At 32.3% G+C, this 23,846-nt stretch overlaps 1 protein-coding gene and 1 pseudogene across 7 annotated transcripts in view; one reads left to right on the top strand and one right to left on the bottom strand.

Annotated features, from left to right (window-relative positions):
• The window catches only part of LOC130895974 (protein sidekick), a 585,707-nt gene that overhangs the window by 404,091 nt on the left and 157,770 nt on the right, over positions 1–23,846 (bottom strand). The window lies entirely within an intron of this gene.
• LOC130895975 (uncharacterized) lies at positions 4,066–5,438 on the top strand (annotated as a pseudogene).

Genomic DNA, 23,846 nt, shown 5'->3' with positions numbered 1-23,846 from the left:
TATGATGCCATTTTTCTCGATTTTTGTATTAAAACGATCCAATAACTCTATGTAGTATTCGCTATTCATTGTCTCTCCCTTTTGGAGATAGTCGATGAACAATATTCCATGCGCATCCCAAAATACTGAAGCCATAACCTTCCCAGCTGACTGTTGTGCTTTACGCTTAGGACGTAGTTCACCGGCTGCAGTCCACTCAGATGATGATGGTTTTGATTCTGGAATGAAGAGATGGATCCATGTTTCATTCACTGTCACACGCAAAAAAACTGATTTATTACGTGCAAACATGGTCAAGCACTGCACTGAATCATCGACACGTTGTTTTTGATCGATTGTGAATTAACGCGGTACCTAGTTTGGAAAAAGCTTTCTCATGGTCAAATTTTTATACATAACTGTTAATACACTTCCTTCTGATATCTTGACCGCTTCAGCTATTTCCACAATTTCAATTTACGATTAGATATAACCAATTTGTGGATTTTTTGATGTTTTCTGGAGTAACGATCTCATTTCGAAGACCAGAACGTTCATCATCATCGGTGTCTGTCCGACTACGTTTAAATGCAGCAAACCAATAACAAATGGTTCTTTTCGATGGAGCAGAGTCCGAATAACATTTTTGAAGCCATTGGTGAGCTTGTACAGTTTTGTTTTCATCAACAAGTAATGATAAATTAACATAGAAAATTGTTTTGAACCCTTTCTTTTGAAAAAAACTTCTAGCCTCACTTAAACGGCTGTCACTTTTTTTGTGACAAATCGATATGTCATGAAATTTCACACAGTTAATACTCCATAAACGTCATATGGATTTAACAATGGCAGCGCCATCTGTGTGTCAATCACACGACTTATTGAGTGATTTTATAGATGTAACCACACATGTCAAAATCAAAATATAGTATGTATTACATGACTAGCGTAACATTTAACACAGGAGTGGAAATTCACGCGAATGTGTATCACTTTCCAGCGAGTTAAGTACAACATTTTTTCCACCACTCCATGAAAAAGTGTCTATATTTATTCAATCTGGTAGCTACGAAAGTTGAGGATTTTTGGGAATATAACGCACGACATTTTAGAAGTATCTAATAACTCACATGCGATTGACTGTAGGGCTGTCGAGCAAAAATTCAACAACTAAAAAAAATTATCAATTCATTAGTGAGTTAACTGATAATCAATATCTATTATTTACAAAAGTTACGTCAATTGTCGGTATTGTTGGTCGAGATGGTAAACAAGAATTGTTTCAAATAAAAGTAAATGAAGTCAAAAAAATCATTCTTTTATCAGTGGAATTTTTCAATTTTTTAAATAATATAGTTATCTTACGCCATCAAACGTAGATTAACGCCCATTTTTACTTATTTTTCAACAAGAAAAATGTACGAGACAACATGTAGGTGCTAACAAATTTAGTTATCTACCTAGAGTAATTACTAGCTGGTGAATGCAGGTAGCTATATTACAACCCTCAAAAGACATTGGGAAAAGAAAACGATTATAGTGGCAGGTTATAAAGATAGCGTACAAAATGGAAGTTGCAAATAAAATTTTGCTAGAACTGAACGAACCGCGCCAACGTATTTTCGAGCTTCGGTGGAATCAAAAGCATTATGGAATCTGCAATCTGTTCAAAAAATATCGCAAAATATGAACCTCCAAACATTCCCCTTTGATTTTGATAATATTAGTGTTATTTTTTGTAACCAACACAAATAAAAAGAATTACAGTTGGTATGTAAATAATATAAAATAAAATTGTTAGTTCGAAAATATGGAAATTTAAAAAAAAAGTATTTTAAAAATTATGTTTATTATTAACAATCTAACTGTAAGATTGTGAGAAAAAATAAATAACGAAAGTAGAAGTTTGTATACCCCAAAAAGCGTTAAATTTTAAAACTATTATTTTTTCACAAAAAATTTCATAAAAAAAATAAGTTCTGTTACAAGGCTACCTCAAAAACGTGAAAAGCAATGGCCCACTGGTGTAAATCAAGTTGTTAATGCTTCTAAATGTTCTTGATTTAGTAGGTCTCTTCCATGTTAAAACTAGTTTTGATAGATTGATAAAATATTGACGTCCATTTTTCAAAAATTATTAATAAAAACTAATTTTAAACAGAAGAGACCCAAAATCAAGAATATTTAGAAGCATTAATCTATCTTCTATAATATAAAAATGAATCGCAAAATGTGTTGGTAAGCGCATAACTCAACAACGCCTGGACCAATTTGGCCAAATCTTTTTTTAAAATGTTCGTTGAAGTTCAAGGATGGTTTTTACGGCGAGAAAAATTAGAATCATTGCTGGAAAAACCCTAAAAATAGCTCTTTTCTTTTTCCCATACAAATGATTTGTAACTAAAACGTAGTCAATTTGAGCACTCACTGTTGTCTAAGCAATGTAGGTGTGTTTCTAACGTCAAAGATCATATCTATCAAAACAATGTGTGTGTGTGCGTTGGAGCACAGAATACATAGTTGGAGGAGTTTAATGTCGCGTTCCGAAACTCGCGTTTCTTTTGTATTAGTTTCGGCACGCGAGATAAAATGCAGCAGTTTCCACGTCATTACATCAGTCAAACAAAAATCGCGTTAGCAACAGTGTTTTATTATTTTTTTGACTTATCATATCAAATTAAAAAAAAAAAAGTTGTCTGTTACCTAATCTACTGAGTTTGCTTTTGTCAACTGATACACGAAACAAATTCGTATATCGTGTTTTTTGCAGAGTGTTTAGTTAGTTAGTGTTTGATTAGTTCGTGATTAGTAAAAAAATAATGTATATTTGATATGCCTCCTATAAGACGAAGCAATTTAGGTAGAAGAACCAGAAATGCTACAAACCAAGCTAATTACCGATCTAATCGTACTGCACAAGAACGTGACGACGGAAATGAACGTGAAAGAATTCGGATATCACAAACGCGTGAAGCGCGAGCGCGACATTCAACTAATAATCGCGCAAGTTTGAATCGAGCTGCTTTCAGTTACGATGTATCAATTGACTACAGTAACTACCAATGTGTTGTTATTGGTTCTATGAACTCGGTTTGCTCACACTGTAAGGCATTAAAATACAAAAACGAAGCCAATGGATTGTGTTGCGCAAATGGTAAAGTGAAATTGATACCATTGGATCCACCACCACCAGAACCATTGTACTCATTGGTTTCAGGAATAGGAACAGATTCTATACACTTTTTGACACATATCCAACAATATAACAATTGCTTTCAAATGACTTCATTTGGGGCAACAAATGTAGTTCGGGAAAATTTTATGCCAACTTTCAAGGTATGTATTATAGCAGTTACTCATAATTATTTTAGCGAACAAAATTTTCTGTCACGAAAGTTAAGATGTGTCACTTATCTTCAATTTCTTAATCATTACGAAATATATCACTTAGTCATCATATTATATGGTGATTCAGTTTCAGTGACACTTTTATTATATTTTATATATTTGATAGATATTAGTTAAAACTAAATATATACTTTTTAAGATCAAATATTATTTAAGTTTGGTCACTGACAATCCATTAATTTATACCACACCATAATATTTTTCTTATTTACAGATACAAGGGCAAATATATCACAGAGCAGGTTCACTGTTACCAGTGTCAGATAGCGACAACAAATTCCTGCAAATTTATTTTATGGGCAATTCACCACAAGAAATTGATCTGCGTTGTGCACATAACAATTTAGTAAAGAGGTCTATTATAGAACAATTACAAACTTTATTTCATCAACACAATCAATTGATTATATTGTTTAAAACTGCCCTGGATCTGATGCCATCCGATAATCACAAAATTGTAATCAGAGCTGATAAAACACCTGCAGGTCAACATACAAGACGTTTTAATGCACCAACTATTGATGAAGTTGCTATCGTTGTAGTTGGAGAAAACTTGGAATCCCGTGATATTGTTTTACATCGTCGGAATGATCAATTACAACGTATAAAGGAAACACACCGCTCATATGATGCACTGCAATATCCCATTATATTTTGGCAAGGTGAAAATGGCTACGATTTCTCAACAAAAATGATAAATCCCATTACAGGTAACTAAAATATTAGTTTAGCTATGGCGATAATATTTCAGTCATTATATTATGTATTTTAATTTTATATTTGAATGTTATTAAAACAAAATCTATTTACAGGTTCTGAAACCAACAAAAAAGTCAGTTCAATGAACTATTATTCATACCGCCTAATGATTCGGGAAAATGAAGATAATCACATATTGAAATGTCGGCGATTATATCACAAATATGTTGTTGACATGTATGTTAAAATTGAAACGGAGAGATTAACATTCATCAGGTTGAATCAAACCAAACTCCGATCTGAAGAGTATATTCACCTTCGAGATGCGATTAATACTGATGGAAATGCACAGAATGTCGGTCGGATGACTATTCTTCCAGCAACATACATCGGAAGCCCTCGGCATATGCACGAATATGCTCAAGATGCCATGTCGTATGTTCGTCATTATGGTACAGCAGATTTGTTCATCACATTTACATGCAATCCGCAATGGATAGAAATCAAGCAGGAGTTATTCTCTGGGCAATCACCCATTGATCGTCATGATATTACAGCCAGAGTCTTTAGACAAAAGTTGAAATCATTAATGGATTTCATCGTAAAACATAATGTGTTTGGTGAGACACGCTGCTGGATGTATTCTGTGGAGTGGCAGAAACGAGGATTGCCACATGCACACATTTTGATTTGGTTGGTTGAAAAGATAAGGCCAAATGAAGTTGATGCAGTGATATCAGCTGAAATCCCTGATGTACAAGTAGATCCTGGATTACATGAGGTAGTTATCAAACACATGATACATGGTCCCTGTGGAACTCTTAATCAAAATTCACCGTGTATGATGGATGGTAAATGTTCAAAACGATATCCACGGACATTAATATCGGAAACAATTACTGGTAATGACGGTTATCCATTGTATCGTCGCAGATCGACAGCAGACAATGGAAAATCAACAATTGTCAAATTAAATCAACAAGATATTGAAATAGATAATCGTTGGATTGTTCCATATTCACCCATTTTATCAAAGACATTCAAAGCACACATCAACGTTGAATCTTGCCATTCAGTGAAATCAATTAAATACATTTGCAAATATGTAACCAAAGGGAGTGATATGGCTGTGATTGGAATTGGTGCAGAGAATTCCAATGATGAAGTTACCCAATATCAAATGGGCCGCTATGTCAGTAGTAATGAAGCAGTTTGGCGAATATTTTCTTTTCCTATTCATGAGAGACACCCTTCTGTTGTTCACTTAGCTGTGCATTTAGAAAATGGACAAAGAGTGTATTTTACAACACAGAACGCAGTACAAAGAGCTGCTCAGCCACCATCTACTACATTAACCAGTTTTTTTGAGACATGCCAAAACGATGATTTCGCACAAACATTGCTATATTCTGAAATGCCAAAATATTATACCTGGAATCAATCCTCAAGGAGATTTATACGACGGAAACAAGGAAAACCAGTTCCAGGATATACAGATGTATATTCCACCGATGCGATTGGCCGGATTTATTCAGTACATCCAAACAATGATGAATGTTTTTATTTACGACTGCTATTAGTCAATGTACGTGGCGCAACATCATTCCAACAGTTACGAACTGTTGATGGTGAATTGTGTGTATTCTACAGAGAAGCCTGTCAACGTTTGCAATTACTTGAAAATGACGCTCATTGGGATCAAACTCTCAATGATGCTGTAATATCATCACACGCTCATCAAATACGAACATTGTTTTCTATAATCATATCTACATGCTTCCCATCAAACCCAATTGATTTGTGGATCAAGTACAAAGATTATATGTGTGATGATATTTTGTATCAAATACGGAATAGAATGGGAAATCCAAATATACAAATCAGTGAAGAAATTTACAATGAAGCATTGATTTCAATTGAGGACATGTGCTTGATAATGTCAAACAAACTATTAATTCAATTAGGCCTGATCGCGCCCAATCGTCCAATGCATGACGCTTTTAACCAAGAGTTGCATCGAGAAAGACTGTATGATCTCAACGCTTTGAAAGAATTAATTCAAACAAATCTTCCACTGTTAAATGAACAACAGAAGTATGTATTTGAAACTCTTATGAAAGTAACAAATGATGAAACTGGAGGGATTTACTTCTTAGATGCACCTGGTGGTACAAGAAAAACTTTTTTGATTTCATTAATATTAGCAACAATTCGCTCACAAAATAAAATTGCACTTGCACTCGCTTCGTCGGGAATCGCAGCAACTTTGCTTGAAGGTGGTCGAACAGCCCATTCAGCACTAAAATTGCCATTAAATATGCAAAGCAATAAAACTCCAACCTGTAACGTTTCGAAGAACTCTGCAATGGCAAAGGTTTTGCAGCAATGTAAATTGATTGTTTGGGATGAATGCACGATGGCACATAAAAAATCTTTGGAGGCTTTAGACAGAACCTTAAAAGATCTACGGAGCAATAATAACCGATTTGGTGGTGCAATGATTTTATTAGCAGGAGATTTTCGTCAAACATTGCCAGTGATTCCACGATCAACGCCAGCTGATGAACTCAATGCATGTCTAAAGTCCTCCAATTTGTGGAAACATGTCAAAGTACTTCATTTAAGCAAGAATATGCGTGTCGAGTTGCAAAATGACCAATCTGGAAACATATTCTCTAAACAACTCATTGACATTGGTAATGGCAAATTACCTATAGACATGTTGACTGGCTGCATTAACTTTCCTCAAAGTTTTTGTCAGTTAACTCAATCAAAAGATGAACTTATTCAGAAGGTGTTTCCAGATGTTTCTCAAAATTACAGAAACCATGATTGGTTGAGCGAACGAGCTATACTGGCTGCAAAAAACATAGATGTAAATGAATTAAATTTCAAAATTCAAGAACAAATTACAGGCGAATTGAGGATATATAAATCAGTTGATTCGGCTACTAATCAAGATGATGTAGTCAACTATCCACCGGAATTTTTAAACTCGCTGGATTTGCCAGGATTGCCACCTCACAATCTTCAATTAAAGGTCGGATCGGTGGTTATAATGTTGCGAAATATCAACCAACCGCGTCTTTGCAACGGTACACGGTTAGCGATAAAAAAATTACTAAACAATGTGATAGAAGCAACTATACTCAAAGGAAAGTATAAAGGAGAAGATGTTCTCATACCGCGCATCCCAATGATTCCGACTGATGTGCCATTTGAGTTTAAACGACTACAGTTTCCAGTGCGGCTTGCTTTTGCTATGACTATAAACAAGTCCCAGGGGCAATCATTAAGTGTTTGTGGTATTAATCTAGAAAACCCATGTTTCTCACATGGTCAATTGTATGTTGCCTGTTCCCGTGTTGGAAAACCATCAGATTTGTTTATCTATGCGCCAGGTAATCAAACAAAAAAAATCGTATACCACAAAGCACTACAATGATAATAATAATAATTATTTATGATTCACATGATTAACAATAAAGCGATTACTTACTTTTAAATCCTTATATATGTTTTATTTAATTATTTTTTATTCACAACGCCCTATCACCAGGGTGACGGTTCTGTTCAGGAGAATTTTTTAAAATACGTAGGCACAAAAACTGCCACATTACAAATCTTTTTGACAGGACGAAGTCTGTCGGGTCAGCTAGTATATAAATATAAATAAAAAGATCTAAGAAATAAGAAATTAAAGAAATTGACTTGTTTATACTTCTTAACAAAAAAAGGAGACAGAGTGGTGAACGGATGAGAGAAAAAAGTAGACAACAGATAAAAAATAAAAGTGGATGGAATACTTAAATAAGAAAAATGAAGGAGATTATTAAAACTATGAATAAATAAGAAAAGTAGTGTCGATTGATGTGAAACACACCAAAGAACAATCATGGATAAATTTAGGACACAAAAAATATATTCACAGATAAAATAGTTAAAAGAGAAAGAATATTTCGAAGAGTGCACTAATGCAATTATTAAGAATGAGACTAAATAGGCAGTAATAGTTTTTGGTAATAAGTTTTTGGTTTTTAATGCGATAAGGAAAGAAGAACTTAAAGAAGTAATTAAAACATAAAAGTTAGAGAAAGTGCCAGGAAGAGACAATATAACTGCTGGATTAAAAAGATAAATGGATGAAATATGAGAAAAAAATGTAAAAAGAACAGCTGACACAAGAGAAATAAGTTGAAAAGGAATAAGATGAAACGAAAGATAGAAAGGTATGTAGAAAAAAATGAAATCATATCAAGTGTCAAATGTGACAAGCCCAGAAGTTGTATTTGTGCAAAAAAAATCAGATTCACATGGAAATTATAGGAAAGAAAAAATTATAGAAGTAATAGAAACATAAAAGGTGGAGAAAGTGCCAGGAAGAGATGATGTAACTGCTGGATTCAAAAGATATAAGGATATGAAAAAAAAATGTAATAAGAGCAGCTGAGACAAAAGAAATAAGTTGAGAAGGAATAAGATGAAACGAAAGATAGAAAGGTGTGCAGAAAAAAGTGAAATCATATCAAGTGTCAAATGTGACAAGCCCAGAAGTTGAATTTGTGAAAAAAATATTTAGATTCACATGGAAATTATAGTGATGATTGATTGATTGATTATTGTGGTTAAACTGAATTTATTTCATCAAAATTGGGAACAATAAACAAATCCATTGAAAGTAAGAGTTTCAAGTTTGAGAAGGATTTGAGGTATTACTTCATAGTCCAATTCAAACAAAGCAATACGAAGGAAGTATGCTATGAAAATCTCAAAATAACTTGAAATAATTATAAAAAGCTTCAGAACTATAATAGAACCAATAATCATGAAAGTATTTATCATTAGAATTGAGAAAACTGAATACGAATGTCCGAAGTTTTAAGCTCGTAGAAAATAATCAACAATTTATTATGGACTATTTTTCAACTCTCTAGCTGATTAATTTGCGTGCCTTTCATTCCTAAGAGAAAACCGATATTGAAGTGTTCGTGAAGTCTCATCAATTACGGTTTGACTATATTTTGTGCACCAGTACTTTTGTCTTATAATTAAAGTCAATAAGAATGCAAAAAATCGTATGATAATTTATTTGGAAGCACACAATCGAAAAATGCTATTAATATTCATCTAGTTTATAATCAATATTTTGATTAATTGGTATTTAATTATTATTGAAACGTTGAATGTTATTATTTCTCATATTTTAGTCTGTTTCGGTATACAAAAAAATGTAAATTAATAATTAATTAACAGGAAGTAGTGAGACAATTATTGATCACGAAATATGTACTATACAAACAAAGTAACATATTTACATACATAATTGTGGAGACAATAAAGCATTGAATTCATTTTGACACTTTTCAGGATTTGGGGGAAAATCCCCTACTCTAATAAAATAAAATTGAAAAAAAAACACGTGACATAATAAATTCTTTATTTAATATAATGTAACTATACTAATAAGAAATAACAAACTATTTTTGAGTCCTTTATTATTTATTATTTACATCAATAATATATATGTATTGAAGAAATTGGGACAAATCATCAGCTTCGCTGTGGTTATATACAATGCGATCCATATGTATCGAATAAATTCAATTTTATCGTTATTATGTACTTTTTGAAAAAAAAATATCTGAAATAGGTAGATTTTTATTCTTACATTGATAATTTGCAGTATGAAAATATCTCAATGCAGTTTCCTCTCGGGGGTTATTTTGTTCATTTCTTTCGTTATCACGAAACTTTTAAATCAAAATTATGGTCAGGTCTATTAAAATATACTTTAAATTTTAGATAACCCCATAAGAAGTAATCGAGAAGAGTCAAATCGGGGGATCTAACCAGTCATTCGATCGTTTCACGTCTTCCAAACCTATAGGGGAAAACCTCGTTTAAATAATTTCTAAATGCACGTGCAAATGCAGTGGAGCTTCGTCTTGTGTCTTGTTGTTAGTAAATTGATTTATCTATCTCATTTGGATGATTAACATCAGGAAAAAGTCTTTTTGATGTAGGCATTAAGAAGTTAATAAAAAAATTTAGGTAAACCTCACCATTAACTGTGCTCTCAAACAAATAAAAGCCAATAATTTTATTGTTAATGATACCAGCCCAAACGTTAACTTTTTCAGGATAATGAGTGTAAGCCTTACACATCCAGTGAGGATTTTCTCTGCTCCAATATCTACAGTTCTGTTTGTTAATCGGTCCGTTTAAATGAAACGTCCCTTCATCTATTTTGTTTATGATCTGCAAATCTGCATTTATTCTGTCCATCATCAATTCACAGAATTCTTGCCTTTTAGCAGGATCATCTTCATTTAACTCCTGAACCAACTGACCTTTGTAAGGATGGTATTTTTCTTTATGCAAAACTCTCAAAATAGATAATCTACTTACATCATTGTCGGTGGCGACGAGTTGTCTTATGCAGATTTTCCTAAATCTCTAGAAGTACATCTATTTTTACTCATCAGTAAATTGAACATTTCTACCGGGTTCTTCAATATTTTTTACATGTCCAGTTTCACGAAACTTTTTTTCAATTTTGCTATCTGTAGACTACGAAACGTGTTGACCAGGGTATTTATTTTTAAAAATTTCACAAACAAAATAAATTTTCTCAGTTATGATTGCACCAAATTTGAAAAACTTTATATTGTTGAACAGAGGACTAAAATCCATTTCCAAAAAGGTGGGGGGTGCTGGAGGGGGATAATATATTCATATTGTAAATTGTAAATTTAAGAATAAAAATCGACCTGTTTAAGGTTTTTTCACATAATATGTAATAACGCTAAAATTGAATTTATTCCATGCATATGAACCGCATAGTATAAGAACACAAACTGGTACAATTTGACATTGAAAATTCAAAGAGACTTTGTAGAAATTAAAACTTGATTGGACTATAGATTATTATAGACGATTTTCAAAAAAACAGTCCATCTACTATTGAACACCTTCAAGACAGCCCTTCCCAAATTTGATATGACAATAGAAAATTCACAATAAAACCAGCAAATGAAATTAAATATTTGGGAATAATGTTAGATTGTACTTTCCGATGTAAAGCTCATGTGGACCACTTAACAAAAAAATTAAAGAGCATCCAATATAGTTTAAAAAAAATTGTCGAATTCTTGAATATAAAGAGGGAATTATGGTTTATCAAAATTTAGTGGAAACACATTCAAATTATGAAATCATAGGTTGAGGAGATGTTTTAAAACACACACTGTAATACACTACAAGTTTCGCAAAAGAAAGTTTTGAAATTACTTCTGAACAAGAATAACAGGTATCCCACTGATAAACTTTTCATCGAAGCTGAATTATTATATATCCGTCAAATATATTATTTACACGTCAATTCAAGATAATAGTTAAACAGAGGTGAATTACAAGGACAAACACATGGCTATGAAACTAGGAATAAATAAAAGTATGCACCCCTTGTAATAAGCAACATAGGACATAGAAGTTATTTGTACTCAGAAACTATACTATACAACAAAATAAAAAATACACTAAAAAGATTCAAGACTGCACTAAAAAGATATATAAGGAATAGACCAAGAAAATATTTACATGAATTAATTGACGTTTCTTGATCCACGAATGATTGATTGGGATGTCATATTTATACAATAATAATTTTGTGTTATATGGAAAAATTTTTCTACTTCACACTTTTGTGTTGTTTCATATCTTATATGTAATAGTTAACTTATTTGCTTTTATACGTTTATTAAGTTTTTATTTAATGAACATACACCACGTACAAACTATCGTACAGATAGTTTATACGGTTATTTATATGTTTATTTCCACTAAATGTAATTAATCACACCATATATTTTTTTGTCAATAAACAGTTTATATATATTCGTATTTTCACCAAGAAAAATCTGTTTCTTGAAGAAAACATGCAATTTGATTGTCTCTTTCTTTGAACTCAGTTAATGAATATAAAAAATTTAAATTATAACATTTACTATAAATAATGTCAAAATCAATTAACCTGGCCGACAAGATTTTCGTAATACAGGCGAGACCTTTATTTTTTAAATGGAAATACCCGTCCAATAATAGAAAAAATATTTATTAAGCCCTAACACGTACTACTTTTCAACAGCTTAATTATCTCTGTTTACGAGGATGTAGTGATCTAGTTAGCACAGACCAGTTCCATGCATAAACAAAATATAGTGTTACCATAGCAACGAACAATAACTTATTAGAAGTGTCAGTGTAAAATTTGACGTCAAAAAAGTAATCCAGAGTTACGCAATAAATTAAAAGAGAAGAGATGTCCACCGAAATTATGAAAATCGAAAAATTGGAGTATCTAGCCATCATCAAGAACCTGTATTTAAAAGGGTTAAGAGGTAAGCAGATTTAAGAAGATATGATTAATACTCTTGGTGATCAATGTCCTTCGTATGCGACCGTGAAAAATTGAAACTGCAAGCTTCAAAAGGGGTAATTTTCCATTGAAGATGATGACCGATTGGTAAGGCCAGTTTCTGTGTCAGTCACCGAAAATATTGATGCAGTTCATGACATTATTTTATCAGACCGTCGAATTGGGCTAAAACGGATATCAGGAGCACTGAATCTTTCATACGAGCGCGTTCATCATATAGTTCACGTCAATTTGAACATGAGAAAAATTGCTGCAAAATAGATCCCCAAATGTTTGAATGTTGATCATAAGCGTGCAAGGGTAGAAGAATCGCGTTCGATCTGTGCTTGATTTGAAAACGATGTAGACTTTTTAAACGGAATTGTTACTATGGATGAGACTTGGGTACATTTCTACGATTCAGATACAAAGCAACAATCGATCGAATGGCGACACTCATTAATACTATAAAAAATCACCGAAAATCTTTATTAATTATTTCCCAAACGATGAATACAAAAGTATTCGAGAGCTTGGAAAATATATTAAAGTTAGTCCACTTTGGTGTTTAGTTGCCACGTTCCTAATAAGAAACCGCTCATTATATAATTATATATAGAGAAAACTTGTCGGGTGGATATAGATGAAAATGAAGTTTAAACCTGGCCACTCACGGTACTGCGGCGTCGTAGAATTTCGTCGCATCCAACTAAATCGAATGCAATTGGATCGTTTGTGACCTTGTATCCAACTAAATCGTACGATTTGAGTGCAGACAGAAAAGGCTGACTGCTGCAGTACTGCAGTGTCGATTGGATGAACATTTTAGTCGTATGACCGATTTGTTTGAACTTTTCTTGTTTTAAAATTTGCTGTCATTCATAAAACCTATTATTGTATTTTTACAAATTTTACTTCAAAGTTGCGATAGTAGTGATATTGATTCGCGCATATTTGTGTCTTTTTTTCAATCAAAGGTGTTACCAGTGTCAACAATTCCACGTGAGTAGATTCATCCATCCGTAATTAATTCCTATAATCATGCAGCCGTAGTTCTTCGAATAAATTAACGTTACTCAGTGAAGACCTTTTCTTGAGCCATTCTTTGAACCAAAATCTGCGGTTTCTTTTAGTTTTAGTCATAATACATATCAGCTCCCTTCTATATTTTATTCAAAATTGTAATCAATACTTTTAATTGAATAATTTTGGAAAAAAGTCTATATTTTCTGTAATTGAAATACTAGCCGAGGCCGAAGTTCATAGGAAAAATTCCAGCGCATTAACATATTAAGGTTTTAGTTGCGCTGGACGCTGAACCGATTCTACCATACCTTTAAATATCTTCATTTTGTTACCCGTAGATTTATCGTGTTCTGAAATTTTTCTTGCATGGGTTTTCCGAAATGCTCGTTTCAGCTAAAATAATTTCAGCTCTCATAAACTACCAGTTATACCGGAAGTAGACCCAAACTGTGAAAAGCTTATCAACATATCAACAAACAATGAAGACAGCTTGACGTTTATATTTGAGGGTGAATTTTACTTAAAATTTTGTTTCAGGTAACAGATACCTAGAAATATTAGAAAATTATTTACACCCACTAAATCTGAATTGAAATCGGCTGTGGTATCAGCACGACGAAACCCTACCACACAGTAGTGCGTTTGTAAATAACTTTTTACAGACTCATTTTGAGGACCGATGGATAGCACACGATGGACTGCCTCCCCGTTCACCGGATATCACCCCATTAGATTTTTTTCTTTGGAGTCGTATAAAAGATATCGTGTATGCTTCGCCGCTAACTACAAGACTGTAAGGAAAGAGTTCGGAATGCACTTCGAACTCTTTCACCGCAAGAAATTCGAAACGACACTCAGCACGGGTTTTTAAGAAGAATCCATAAATGTTTGGAAGTTGGGGGCAACCATTTCGAACATTTAGTTTTGTTCTTCTCCTCTTAGTGTAGTGTTTTTAAATATTTTTTAATTGACTAAAGTATCTTAATTTTTGATACGTTAACTTTTGTTATTCGTTATTGTTCACCATCACCATCAAAAGCCATGAAAATTTCAGTTTTTTCAGGTTTCTATAAAAACCAATGATTTAAAATATATGAATATACTAACGAAGTCCCTTTAATTTAAAGCGTAAAATCCAATGGTAAAGAGAAAAATGAGGGTTGCCATTGGAAAAAATTAAGTTTTCGAAGTTTTTAGATAGCGAAATTAGGCACCATTTTCTGAACACCCTATATAAATTTTAGTCAAGATTTTCATAGATTTTAAAAGCTGTAAGTGTAATTTCTCCAAATCCCAAAAATATTAGACCTGACTCACTTAAACTTAGAAATATAATTTTTTTAGTGAAGAGCTGCATGTGTCCAAAAATTTCGAAAATGTGAAATAATGAAAAAATGATGGACTTTACGCATGCCTTATATAAAATTATATTGAAATTTCACGTAGATTCTAAAACTTGAATAAAAAATATAGCGTTCCGTTCAAAATAACGAAGTTTGGGTCCACTTCTGGATAACCGGAAGTTCCAGAAAAAGCGACCATTTCGGAAAACCCATGCAAGTAAATTTTCAGAACACTAGTACCAGTACTTTCCCATATGCATATCGAGTCAGCTCGTCATGAAGGACCCTGTACAGGGTGTCCATCCAAAGGATCTATTGTGTACCCCTTTCTTGCTGCGACACTGGGTTTACACCTGATCTGTTAATCCCACTCCTTTTAGAAAGTTCAGATTGTAGTATGACTGTAGCTGGCAGTCGTCTTTTATTTCATACTCTCCCAGGTGTAGTTCTCTGGAGTTCCTTAGTGTTTCACACTTTGGAATAATGTGCACAATAAAATTTGCAAGCCGCATTATCTGCTAGTCCAACGTCTTCAGGTGTCGTTGAGGCGATAGGGCCCCGATATGACTCCAGTTAGTATTTCTAGATTGTTCTTACTAGTTTGATACACCTAAGAAGGTGTATAGGACATAAAAAATCGTTTTTATTTATCTTTATAGTTCTTGTGATATAGTTCCACCATTTCGGGTCAGTATCTAATTTGGGTAAACCTCATTCACCTAAGGGAATGGTAATATTAATTGCATCCTTAAACTGGACATATATTCCATTCCATTTCCATTTAATAAATAAACAAGAACGAAACTACTAAATTTAATGTATTCAATACTCACGAAGGAAGTTCACGTTTTATCTTGTTTGTTGCACTCACCTGTAACAAAAAAATTATTCAGTAACTGTTTATGGTACACAATTAAATACTGAGGTATATTCGTTATTAATTGTTCAATCTTTATCATTTTTATTATTGCCCAGAGAAAGATGTAATGAAAGTTGTGAAATTATGAGAAAAATTTGTGGTTATGTTATTTATATAGTACACTACCGGTCAAAAGTTTTTGCCCATCTTACAGTTCACGTGATACAAAACAAAAACAATAAGATCGATTTTGATATTAAGGATATTTGATGTTTTAAACAAAATACATAGATAAGAATATAGTAATGATATAACTAGAGTCTATAATAGTTATATATTAAAATTTTTGATTAATCGATGTAGCTCAGGAAGCGGCAGGAAGAAGAAATCCTGGCTCCATAATCTCAGCGTCAGAGAATTGTTTCATGTTGCGAGGGACAGAGACGCGTTTAAAAACGAGCTCGCCAACATTCAATCCGAAGTCGGCATGAGAAGATGAAGATATAGCTTCCTTAATTGGTGCCATTCGGCGGTTTTCAGAATATTTTAAAGATGTGAAGTGGAAATAAAATACAGCTTTCTGCATTCCTGTCCAAATTATCTTACAACAACTTAATCGGGTTGGAGTAGGGTTGAAGTCGGGCGGCTGTGACGGCCAAATAATTAAATTTAGTATATTATTTATTTTAATGTTTTCCAATATATTTTGCACAGCACGTACTAAACTCGTGGCCATAAATAACGCACATCCTTTATTTCAATATTAAAACCTCAAATGTTAATCTTTTGGGTTTCTTTTTTTTTCTATCATAAAAGTATTTTAAATGTTAGCGATAAAATGTAGCAAAATTTTTTAGCAAATAACTGTTTTTGTGGTTTTTTAAAATTTTAATTTTACGCATATTTTAATGTTTCTTTCATTCTATTGTTGTATCGACTTGTGAACAGCAGTAATTTAAGTCAATCAAGGTGTATTAATCTCGAGACTAGTTAAACAAAAAATGAATAGAGTTAGGTAGTTAAGTGAACGCGAAGCTGAAAGAATAGCCGAGTTAGATGGACAGGGACAAAGTTATCGTGAGGCGACAAATCTGTTTGGCGTACACCACACAACTATTGGCTGATCGATGCAAAGATTTCCAAAGACCGATTCACATTCTAGGAGGCTTGGACAAGGATGTCCTTTAGTTTTAACTCCTCGAGATGACCGTTTTATGCAATTAAATTCATTAAAAAATCGATCAATGACAATTGTCGAGCTCAACAGCCTTTTACGAGAAGTCCGAAATGTAAATATCTCTGATAGAAGACGATACCTTCAGAATGCTGGTCTATACAGCAGAATAGCTCTCCAGGCACCTTTGCTAATCAGGCAGCATCGAGTTGCTAGATTAAGATTTGCAAGGCAACATTTAGATTGGAATTTAGAAAATTGGTGCCTAGTTTTATTTACTGATGAGACAAGAAGCAGTCTATGATGTCCAGATGGATGTAATCAAATTCGAAGACGGAGAGGAGAAAGATTTGCGCAGTCTTGTATCATTCCCAGGAAGATGTTCCATCATGTTTTGGGGAGGAATTTGTTTTGATGCCCGCACAGAATTAGTGTCTCTTCTTAGACCCGCCCTTAACGCAGCAAGATACATAACTGACATTCTTGAAAATTACGTCGTTCCGTCGTTATTGGTGATGATTTTCGTTTAATGCATGATAATGCTAGACCACACGTTACAGCAGCAGATGTTCTGAATAACCTAAACGAAGTAGGAATTCATACCCTGAAATGGCCACCAAGAAGTCCAGATATGAATCCTATCGAGCATGTCTGGGATATTGAGCTTGAGCAAGCGGCTTTACAGGAATGGGAGAACATACCTCAAGAAGTGATCAGCACCTAATTTAAAGTATGCCCAGGAGAATGTTAGCAACAATCACATCCAAAGGTGGAAATACACGCTACTAGCGTTTTGAAAAAAGGAACATTATTGTTTAGAATGCAAGTTTTATTTTTAAGAAAATTTGGTTTTGTTGCAATGTTTTTATTTCTATTTTTTTACTAATTAAAAAAATATTTTCAGAAATCGGGGTGGTGCGTTATTTTTGACCCCGAATGTATATTTTCTTTTAATATTTTTTATGACCTTCTTTCTTTAAAATCTCTTTTCACCATGTCTCCGTTCTTTCTTTGACATGCGTACAATAAACTTCTTATAGACCTAAAAACCTCAAACTTTGACTCATCCCGCAATAAAACTCACACTCATTTTTTAAGCGTTCAATTTCTTTGTTTTTTAGTTCACTGTTTACGAACCAAATATCAAGGTGACTTTATACTTTTATCCAGTCCCTTTGGCCGACAAGGCAACTTTCTATTATTGTTATTGGGGGGAGTTAGTCATTTGATTAATTATTTTGTTTTTAAATACCTAATGGTGATGCAGCAAGTCAAAACGTCTAACCTAAGATCAATACTAATCATAACGAAAAACATTGAAAAAGCTCTAAGAGAAGTCTAAATTTCAGGATTAAGATGAATTTAGATAAAAATAAATTATTTTGTACACCTCCAGAACTAAGATGAGAAGCTGATATTATAATACAGAATTTATAGCCTGAAAAATCTAATAATTAATAAATGTGTATATAAAACTTTTCTAAATTGGTGTGCAGTAAGAATATGAGTCACCGTTTACAGAAAATGTGCCATTGAAAACTTTTAACAAACTTTTAGTAATAAAGCACTAAATAGGGTAAAAAGCATACTCAACATGATTTAAACCAATATAAAAAATTATACGAAATTTCGAGCATTTCTTAAGTGCCAATCAGAGAATCCTGTAGATCAAAGGCGAAAACTGTTAGAAAATTAACATTTCTAATACCATTGTAAAGAAATATTGAAATCTTCTTCTTACCGATAAATCTAGACTCTAGAGCTTGTCAGCTATCGAAGCAGATATAAAGTCAGTTGCATGATTCTTGAGATATGATAGCTGAATAGGCAAATGGGAAAATTCTAGAAAGAACTTAACTAGAACGTGGTAATATCATTTTATATCTATAAATATATAAAAGAAAGTCGTGTTAATTACACTATAGGTATAGCTTAGAACCAGGAGAAGGACATACGATACTTATTATCCCATTTCCGGAGGCAACAAATTTCCCACGATTCCAAACGCCTCACCTAGGTTCGTGTGAGTAAATTTAATTGTACGCTATTTGGACATTAAGAAGGTTACTTGGAATTTTGTGGATCAGGTATCGGTTATTCAGGTATAGATGGATTATCGTTTTATTGGGGACATTTGTTTGGAGAAATCTTTACCTGTATTAAGTATTTTTAAATGCAAGGTTACATAGCATGGTCACCACAGTATAACAAAATAAAACAGAAATACAAAAAATGTATCCGTAAAAACATCAGTTTAACAGTTCAGAATACACGTCAACTGCGTCAAAAAACTCAGTTATTATTTGGAAAACAACAACAAAGATTCATTTTTTCGAAATTGTATTTATTTACTCTTAAAAATTTCAAATCCACCTAAGAACTTACATTAATTTCATGTGTAATTCTTATGATACTTATTATACAGGGTTGAAACTATCTATATATTCTTCGGTTCTACCGGAAGTGGAATGTAACTTTGTTATTTTAAATGGAACGCCCTGTATATTACATTTTTGGAATCTACGTAATATTGTAGTATACTTTAGTTCAGAACTTTTTTCGAAAAATGCATACTTTTTGAGTTATTAATTTTTTTGTAAAAAATTTCACCGTTGTAGACCCTTATAAATTATTTTTTACGAGAATACCCTTCAAGATATGAAAATGGTTTTTATTCGGTTGCTTTTAGCAAGGTCAGAAATATTTGTATCTATATTGAAAAATTTTTCATCTTATTTTATAAAAAGTGTTCAAAGTTTAACTTCGTAAATATCTAATTTCTTTATTTTTTAAATAGAGCCACCCGGTTTTTTCTATTTTAATGCATTCAGGGCAATAAGGCAAATTCATGTTTGCTTTTCTATACCCAAACCTAACCGTTATCCAGATATTAAATGTTGTCTATAAATTTTTAGATATGCAGGTGTGGTCTAAAGTTTATTTTGACCCGTTAACTTTTGATTCAAATGAAACCGTATAACTTCAAATTGTTGAGGATTCTTTTAATATCTGGATAACGGTAAGGTTTAGGTATAGGAGAGTATACATGAATTCACATTATTTTTTACCTCTGAATGTATTAAAATAGAAAAAACCGGGTGGTTCAATTTAAAAAAATAAGGAAATTTAATATTTATGAAGTTAAACTTTGAACACTTTTTATACGCACCCTATATAAAATTAAAAAATTTTTCAACATAGATTCAAATACGTCTGATCTTGCTAAAAGCAACTGAACAGAAACCATTTTCATATCTTTAAGGGTATCCTCGTGAAAAAATACGGATAAAGTCATTGAAGCAGTTTAAAAACTTTTGTAGTTGCTGTACTTAAAAGGAGTTATTCATTATTCACTGGGCGATTCATTCAGTCAGTTAACATGCTGTTGTTCATTCAACCTTAACATCAGAACATGACCGTCATGCATGACAAAAATTTACAAGAGTACTTACTTAACAGGTAGGTACTATATAGATAGTACGGTAAATGATTAACAATAATACGAGTTTGTATTAATTCAATAGTTTAAATAGCATTTTATTTAAATAATCTTACCTATTGATTCAATTGGAATTAACAAAAAAAAAATGAAAAACAACTAATCAAATAATAATATTCAATTATTTCTATTAAAAAATAATAATAATTATTAGAAGAAGAGAAATATGAAATTTTAATATCTTCATCATCATGGATTTAAGATGAGAAATGAACAACAACCAAAATAAACCACTTGTTATTTACGGATGTTATCAATATCTTCGTCACCAATAGAACACAGATGCAAGTGTTCCTGAAAATAATACAGGAATTCCCAATAATCCCAGGAATGTAATTCAGTACCAACCCAACCAATACAAAATACTAGACACCTAATAAGGAAAGTTCTTAATAGAAGAAGGAAATCGAAACATGGAATCCTCGAAACCTGGAATTAAGATTTATACCAAATATTCTGATACCTAAACTTCCAAAACCTTTGATAGCAATCATAATTAATAGTATATTCGTTATCATTTTGGATTCCACATGAAATATGAATAATGAATATATCCAACATTTGATGGTGAAGCTTTCTGTTAAAATGAAAAAAGGATATTGAATCTCATTAAGCCACCTGCTGTCCATTAACATACACTTTGAGGTGATTAACATATCGACGAGTATAGAGATGGGGTTTCACTTATACCTCTAAATTTTCACACAGAATTATGATCGCCTTCCAAATTAATACTACTTCCTTAGTTGAATGATGGAAACATAAATCTTCGCTTTAATATTGGCACTCTTCAGTTATTGATTATAACGACAAACGATATCTCTAGAGCTTCATACTAGTCCAGTTGAGACGTCTCGATTTCTATAGTTTTTAATTCCGCGTCTCGTATCGTGAACACGTTCCCGTTGACTATCATTATGTTAAAAATACAATTTTCTGGTCCACGATCTAAAATAAAATCATTTATTTGATGCTTCGATGCCCTAAATATTGTATTCAATTTATTTTTTATTTATTAACACGCATAAAAATCATTGTTTCAAATTAACCATTATATTAATCTTCTAACTATCGATTCTTCTAAATACGTATTTGAATAAAATTTGATGTTGTCCCAGTATGAAAATTGTTCTTCAATTGTAAATAGAAGAATTATACCTATTACTAAACACGATTGTGTTGTTCTGCTTCTAACCCATTTATAACTGACATGTCTGACCTATTTGATGACACGTAGTAGTGCGAATTCGATAGTTACAAATCAGTAACAAACTCGAGGCATGGATCCATCAATATGATATAGTGATCCAAATACTAAAATGTAGATTAAGGAATGAGGAGTGAGAACATAATAAATTACCCAAATATTTCACTAAATTAAAATCTAAATTACCAAAAACCAAAAGGTCATCAATATGATAAAAAAATAAACTGGAATATCAAAATAAACAGAAATTCAATTTTTCTTGGATCGGAATCTAATATACGAAAAAGAACAAAAAAGCTATAAACGATAAAAAACACCTAAACAATTCAAGTTAAATTCATAGCTTTATTTTGTAAATTCTAATAAAACTACAAATAATTTAATTGATTAAGTACTGCCCAATAAACATTTTCTGTAACTTATCCCAATAAACATTTTTTGTTATATAACAGTTGCCGTAAATATTATATCACCTCATTAAATAACTTAAATGTATATATGATAGTAACCGTAATATTTCTGTTACTCGTATAAACCCCTTAAAGAGCTTAAATGGGGAGTATATAAAGGTTACGGAAAACTTAGGTTAGTAACGCTATATAAACTTAGGTGTTTTAACCAAAAGTAACGGAAACATTTTGGCAACCACTATATAACTACTTAAAAATCCACGGTTAGAGCCTTTTAGTGGTCAAATGTAGCGTTATATATGTTACTGTTACCCTTATAAACATTGCCTATAATATTTCTGTTACCAATTTCTGTTACTCTTCTCGCTGTCAATTATATGTTTTCTCTCACTTGGACACACATTTTCGTTGTTAACTTTATTACATCGCTCTTTTTCTTATTGGGTTATTATCAGCAAAATAAAAATTTATAAGATGGCAGATAAATATATATTATATACACGTTACCTATAATGCCGTATAAAATTTATCTTAATTAGGCGTTTTTAGTATTGCAGTGACTTAAATTTCATGAGGGAAACGGTTTTTACTGCTAACATGGATAAAATGCCTTGAAAAAACGCACGGGCCTTTCAAATATCCAACAATAAATAATTTTATTTCATAAAAAAAAATTATTTTTTATTTTATTTTTAACATAGATGCTAAATAATGTGGCCAAAGATATTCGTATAACCACTATTTAACAGGGTGATATTAATTTTGGATTCCATGTTGTTCAAATAAGTTTAATTTTCGTTATTTGAAGGCATAATGAATCGTCCCTTTTCATTTGAGTAAACAATCATGGCGGAATCATTGTATAGTAATTTTACAAATAATGGAAACCTAAAAATCACTTGTTGTGATCTTATATAACCGATAGTAATGATATATAACTTTGTGAGTTATATAGTAGTGTTTAGAGTTACTAGTAGTGTTAAAATAAAACTTAAAGCCTCCAAGGATCTCGTATATAATTAAAAGTAATATACGTTACTGAAAGTGTTGTTATATACTTAAAGTTAGGCAACTCGCGCTTCGCGTTTTCAATAACTGACGTGTGAGCAGCTGAGTTTTAAAGAGCATTTCAAGTTTGACAATGGTTTAACACATGATATAAAACATAACCTTAATTCAACTAAAAATAAAACGTTTGCTATTAAGAGTATTAAGTATAAGTTTTGAATATTTAAAAAGACATTCAAATGTCTTATGTATTATGTATTATGCAGGCTTTTATCCAAACCTGATCCCACTGCATACTAAAAACAATCAGTGCTTTTCGGTGTTAAAAATGAAGATGTAAGAGGGTGTACATCAGAGCTTTACTCTATTACCTACTTAAAAGTGGTTACATGCATGTGCGGATCTCTAAACCTACCAAATATTTAAGTTTCTTAGATGTTTACTAAAACAATTTACCTACACTTAGTGCTTAATATATACCAATATTTTTACAGAAGGCCACAGAGGCAGTTTTTGGTCAACAAACACAGCAAAGAAATGAAAATAATAATGATCTAAAAGTAATAGTTGAGGAGCAGCCTAAATGTAGTAGTAGGAGTAAGATCATTTTCTGCCGTCGTTGGCGTTGGACTGCTATCATTTTGTTCTGTAATTTGAGGAATACCTGGTGGCGGAAAAAATTCATTATCTGTCTAACAGTAGCAGTTACCGGTACACAATCTACGATTCGTTTAAAATTTTTTGTCACTTTCCGCCGAAACGCAGAGCTGTGCTTTATTTTTTTCCAATTTCGTAACATAGCGATATTTTACAATAAT

This window comes from Diorhabda carinulata, chromosome 6, assembly GCF_026250575.1.
Source record: "Diorhabda carinulata isolate Delta chromosome 6, icDioCari1.1, whole genome shotgun sequence".
Taxonomy (NCBI): Eukaryota; Metazoa; Arthropoda; class Insecta; order Coleoptera; family Chrysomelidae; genus Diorhabda; species Diorhabda carinulata.
The sequence above is the reverse complement of the archived record's forward strand: the minus strand, read 5'-3'. Positions and strand labels throughout refer to the sequence as shown.